The sequence below is a fragment of the Canis lupus genome, chromosome 26 (genome assembly GCF_011100685.1).
Source record: "Canis lupus familiaris isolate Mischka breed German Shepherd chromosome 26, alternate assembly UU_Cfam_GSD_1.0, whole genome shotgun sequence".
NCBI classification, from domain to species: domain Eukaryota; kingdom Metazoa; phylum Chordata; class Mammalia; order Carnivora; family Canidae; genus Canis; species Canis lupus.
In genome coordinates this window covers 1,253,266-1,259,137 of record NC_049247.1, presented here as the reverse complement: position 1 = coordinate 1,259,137, position 5,872 = coordinate 1,253,266, and the positions used below count along the sequence as shown (strand labels likewise).

The 5,872-nt window shown below is 63.8% G+C and overlaps 1 long non-coding RNA gene across 1 annotated transcript; it reads right to left on the bottom strand.

The window, feature by feature from the left end:
- Window positions 1-1,508: 1,508 nt before the first annotated feature.
- LOC119866131 lies at window positions 1,509-3,907 on the bottom strand. The gene is made up of 2 exons (XR_005378977.1): window positions 1,958-3,907; window positions 1,509-1,670 (listed from the first exon to the last, which is right to left on the bottom strand). It is a non-coding gene; the product is annotated as an uncharacterized LOC119866131 (long non-coding RNA).
- Window positions 3,908-5,872: the final 1,965 nt, after the last annotated feature.

Genomic DNA, 5,872 nt, shown 5'->3' with positions numbered 1-5,872 from the left:
CACAGCTGCCCGCCCAGAGTCAGGGAGCTACAATCCACAGCGCTCTCCCGTGGGTGCTGGCCGAGTGGGGCTTCTCTGCCACGCCAGCTGAGCCAGCCTCCTGAACACTTACTTTGGGTAGACATCCCCTCCCCCTCCCCAGACCTCCCCACCCCCAGACCGGAGGAGACAGTGCTTAGAATCCTCTGTTTGCAAATAGGAAGACAAGGTGGTTCTGATTTTTCAAATGACCTCCTGACTCGTCCAGAGGGAAGAGAGGGTCCTGGTCACAGCGCAGCCCTGAATCCAGCTGTAGCAGCAGCAGGAAATCCGGGCTCTCACCTCCTTCCCCTTGCTGCCTCCTGCCTTGCCAGGCTCAGGTCAGGGCCCCGGAGAGCTGCCCGCGGGACCGACAGGCTGTGCCGGAGCCTCTGCAGAGATCCCCCTCAACCCCGACACCCAGCCCCACTGACAACCCCCCCAGCCTCCTGCAGATTCCCAGCCAGCCAGAAGGCACCACTGGGCAGACGAGTCCCCGGTGCTGTGGCCTCCGTGGGTGAGACAGCCCTAGGCCTGGGTGGGCCGGGGAGTGTAGGGAAACACACACACACACTCACCCTCAACCCTCTCCACAATCAGGGAAGAACTCCCTGAGGTGCCCCGGGGCTGGTCCTCCTGGGGAGGGGCTCCACCCGAGGGCCCCTGACCTCCTATCATGAGGGCTCCACTGACTGCAGGTGACAGAAGAGCCAACACAAACTAGCTGAAGAAAAGGGGGGACTGATGCACACAGGTAGTCCCAGAGTCCAGGAGGGAGTCTAGAATTGCTTAGGCCAGGGGGCCCGGCTCCTCCTGCATCCTGCATCCCTGTGTGCCCTGTCGGCTTCATGCTCACATGGACCTGCCTCCTGGTGACACGGGAACACCCTCCCTCCCACCTGTTTAGACAGAGGTCCGAGCCTGGAGGCTGGCGGCTCGCATCGGGTCCCGGGCCTACCCCTGCACCAGTCACGCAGAATGCAAGTGACCAGTTCACCAGCGCCTGAGTCCCACGGTCCATCCTGGCTCTGGGGTGCACTCAGCACCCCCAAACCACAGGGCCAAGAAGGGGGGAGGTGGGTCCTCACAGGGCACCCGGAGGCTGTTGTGAACATTCAGGACAGGGACGCTCGTGGGCATGATAGCTGAGATGAGACCTTCCAGAATGGGGCGGGGGTGGGGGGAGGTATGTGGGATGTGGGAAGCCCAGCCTGCAGCTGAGGGACGGGAATGCACAGGGGACCTTTGCCCAGGAGCTGGGTGCGGGCAGAGAAGGGGCCTGAGTTGTGAGGACAGACTGGGGCACTGGGGGCACTGGTCCCACTGGGCTGAGATTTGGTCATGGATGGTCATTTCCATGTTACAGAATTTAAAATATTTAAAACGCTAGCAACTTTTCAATTTCCCAAGCCCTAACATAATTAAAGTTACTTTAGTCACACTGTGTCTCTTCTGATCTGAGAGCAAAAGCAGTAAATATGCCACCAGCATATCGATAAGACAATTATTCTGTAATCCATTCCAAACACCGTGAACTGATCTGACAAGTGGCTATGGCCCTCTTAGGCTTTCTTGGCCTCCGGACACCTTCGAGGGCAGCCCATGGGGGCAGAAGGGCCTTCCGGGTCAGGGAGCGCATCCGTTCTTCTTCCCTGGTGTGAGGAGGCAGCACGGCCCTGTGAGCTGGCCTCCCCCCACCCGAGGTGGCCTGGCCAAGGAGGACCCTGTCCCTCCCTCACCACAGCCTAGCTCAGGGCCACCCAGTGTCCCCAGCCCCCGCCCCCAGCAGGAGGCCTGGCTCCCCTGTCTGAGCCCCCGCCCCTCACCCCCACAGCCGGATCTCACTGCCCAGAGCAGCCGTGAGCTCATCCCATACCCTGTGCCCGTCAGCTCCCATCACGGCCCCCGGGAAGCAGCCTCCCTCCCTCCACTGCTGCACCTCTGCTCCCCGCGAGGCTGGCACAGGGTCAGGGTCTCTCTCCGTGGTGGATGAGGTGCTTGCCCTTTGACTTGGAAACTTCAACATGGACTCTCCATGAGGAATTGACCGTTCGAATGCAGAAATAAACATTATTCTCTACGGAGGCCAGTAAAGCTCTTGCTTGTGGGACGTGGGCTCCACTGTTGGACATGGCTCTGCCCTCTGCGTGCATCCGGAGCAGTTTATTTTTTCGTGGTGGGGGTGGTCACCGCCTTTGAAACTGGTGGTTGAGGAGATGTATCCCCCACCTCCCAGCACCAACAGCCTGCACACAGGTGGACTCCTGCCGGCCGAGGGAGGGGCCGTGTCTGGATGTGCAGCCTGACAGTCGGCTTGGTCTGCCAAGCTCTACACTCTGGTTACTTCTTAGCTACAGGAGATGCTCCAGCAAAACTGATGTAGCCCGGTGGCACCTGCTTTATCTCAGCCATCTGCCAGGTAAGAGGGACGTGATTTACTGCCAAGATGCTCCATATTTGTCTTTGTGGCGGTCACCTCTAGAGCATGCATGACGCATTTCACCCCCGATACCTGTTTGCCGTGTGCACAACTCTCGTGTGCCTTGGTGTTGGCGTTGATCATCTACAACCATTGATGCATGGCCCCGTCAACCACATTCTTCATGGGATTTGTTTAAGGTATTTGAATCCCAAGGAGGGCCTTTGGAGAGGATTACCCGGCTGTCTCTTGTGAGAGAAAAGTACTCAGTGGCTGGAGACAGCTCTGCTTCTCAGCCAGTTGAGACTCAAGCAACATAGTTCTAGCTCTCCTGGTGCCACCAAATGTGGTCAGTGCCACCTATTCTGTTGATCCTTGGTTCGACCCAAGAGACTCCTGCACTTTGGTCTTCGATTGGATGTGGGTCCCACAGCCGATTTCAAGGATCAAAGAAGATCCCGAGATTTGGGACCTGGGTTCTGGGAGGATGGGGCTGCCTAGAATAAGATGGCAGGAGCTGGTACTGGGTGGTCAGATGACTGGCTGTGGCCTGAGCCTATCAGGGATGTCACATGGCAACTTCAGTGTAGATGGCGTTCTGGAGAAATTGGGGCTGGAGGACCAGAGATGGGAGTTATTCACACGATACTTGAACCATGGGGTTAAGTGGGATCCCACGGGAGAACTGACAAAGAAAAGGTGGCAAGTAATTGACTCTTGGGGGAACATCTGCATTGACGGGTCCCGAGGAGAGAGACAACGATGGGGGCTGTAAGGAATCAGAGAGGCAGGAAAAAAATTGAGACCGTAGTGCCAGAGAAAACCATCCATGATGCATCGACAGGAACTGGCCAGTCATCAAAAACGTTTCAGGGAGAATGAAGAGAAAACCAAAGATGAGCCCCCAGTCACAGACCACTCCTTGCTGAGAGCAGAGTGAAGCAGCCTCATGGCCTTGGGGCTGGGGGTGGAGGGGCTGTGAGGGCCAGGCCCGGCGGGCCGCCACCTGCTGCCTTCCTGTCTCCCCGGCTCATGGGGGACTACCCCTCCCCACCGGCATCCTTTCAGGACAGTTAATCAAGAAGATTAACGGGCCTAATGGAGTCTGTCCCGATAAATGAGAGAGCGGCCTGACCCTGCATGCTGCGTGGCCTGCTCTCATAATTGGATATTCTGCAGCCTCCTCTGCCTCTATTAGGTTAACAAGCCGTGTTTGTCACATTGCAAACGGCTCTGTCCCTCTGTTCTCCTGGTGTTACGGATCTCCCGGGTTTTGGGAGACTGCGCCTCAGTGGCCCACCTGTCTTCTCTCCCTGGTGAGTCCTCTCCATGGACCCTGGGTGGCCTCTCCGCCTGCGGGGGCGGGGCGCACGGGGCCCCCAGAAGGTCCCTGCCTGGCCCTGCCGGGAGGATGACCAAGCCCTCCCAGCGCTCCTCCCAGGATGCAGGCCGCGGCTGCCGGGGCTTCGCGTGAGGCTGCTCCCCAAGCTGGGGGGCGGGGGGGTGCTGCAGAATGTCGGGGGCGGGGGGGGGGGGGCACACAGGACGGCGACCTGCCTGTCCCGGGCAGCTGGAATGTAGATGTGGGCACTGGAGCTCACGCAGCCCCTGAACGCCAGGAGGAATCCGATATTGAGACATTCCTAGAGGCGGGATAGAGCAGCGTCCTCCCCTTACGCCCCTGAACTGAAGAGCCAGCCTGGACTACACTTCTCCCGCTCGGCTTGCGTGAGAGACAAGTCGCTTGCATCCTGTCTAAGCTCCCCTGCGTGGACTGTGGGGCCCGAGGCTCTCAGCCAACTGTGTCCCTGGTCCCTGCAGCCGGGCCGCGCGGGCGCATCCCGCCCCTCCGGGCGCGCCACTGCAGAAGGCGGCTGCCCTGCGCTGTGGCTCAGAGGGCAGCGGGCCGGGGCTGGCGCCACGGCGGAAGCCGACTCCTCGGCCTGGGCTGGGGCCGGGGATCCTGCATCCCAACAGGCTCCGGGCCCGTCGGGCTGCAGGGCCCCGACCACACCGGGGGCAGCAGGGGTCCCGGCCGGGCCTCCAGAAGAGTAAGGATCGATGGGTGCTGAGCCCTCCCGCCCCAGGGGCCGGGCTCCACATTCAGCCTGCCTGCTGGCTGCTGGGCTCCAGGGGCTGCTCCTGCGGGCAGCACGCGGACAGGAGGTGAGAAGGCCCACCTGCCCCCAGGTGAGCTGGCCGCAGCGCTTGCACGATTTCCTGATCCACGGCCCGCCCATGACGCTGCGCCTGAGCAGTATCCGCTGTCCCGGTGCTCCCGCCGCGTGGACCTCACGTCTGCTGCGGACACGCTCGGCCCCGTGCGGTCGTCGCGTCCGGGATTCCCGGGGCCGCAGGAAGGCCGCGGAGGCCGGGGAGCCCGGGGCGGGTGGACGCCACGGAGGCACTGGCCAGCACAGGCCAGGGAGGCCAGGGAGCCTAGACGGGCCGGGGGCTGCGGAGGGCAGGGCGGTCACAGAGGCCGGGAGACTGGAGGCTGCGGGGGCGGCGCCCGCGGGATCCGGGAGCCCGTAGAGGCAGCAGAGGCCGAGGCGGCCGCAGAGGGCGGGAGGTCGCGGGCGGCGCCCCTCGGTCCCCACGGACCAGAACGCTGAGGCCCCGCAGGGGGAGCTCTGGCCCCGGCTGGAAGGAGCACGACCCCGACTGTCCCACCCACGGTGCGGCGGGTCCTCGGGCTCCAAGGGACAGGCCCCACCACGAGGCGCTCCTGCCCGGCGCACTCAGGCGCGGCTGGATCCAGGGCCCAGCGATGGCCTCAGGACGTCCCTCTCCAGTCTCTGACCTCGCGGGCGCGGCTCCCCAAACAGCCGCCGCCGGTGTCTGTCGCCTCACCCCTGCGCGGCGACGAGACAGCAGCTGCGCGTCCTCCCGTCCCCTGACCTGACCGCGGCTCCTCGCAGGCCCCGGAGCGCGACGCTCCCTCGTCAGACCGGGCCGGCCCCGCGCCCCGCGCCCCGCGCCCCGCGCCCCGCGGCAGGGCCTGAGCCAATCACGGCCTCCGGGGGGAAGGGCACACCGGACCGTCCCTCTGATTGGGTGGGACGGCGCCACGTGACCCCGCCTGGCCCAATCGCGGCAGGCCACGGGGCTTCCGGGCTCGCAGGTCGGCCTCGCGCTCCTGTCCTGACGAGCCCTGGGGAGACCCCGGGAGAGCGCTGGGTGCCCGCGGCCTCCGGGGGCGTCCTCCGCAGAATCCGGGTGCGCGCCCCAGACACCCCGCCCAGGCCCGGCCCGGCGCGATGGGGAGGAGGACACACAGCCTGCGGCCTTTGCTCCCAACCCCCGGCCGCGCCTCGGCCTTCCTGCCCTGCTTACCTGGGCGCAGCCTGGACGGCAGCTCAGGCTCCGGCACCGACCTGGCCGAGACCGGGCGCCCCCTGCGCCTGACCTGGTCCCGCAGATTCCCGCGGGGCT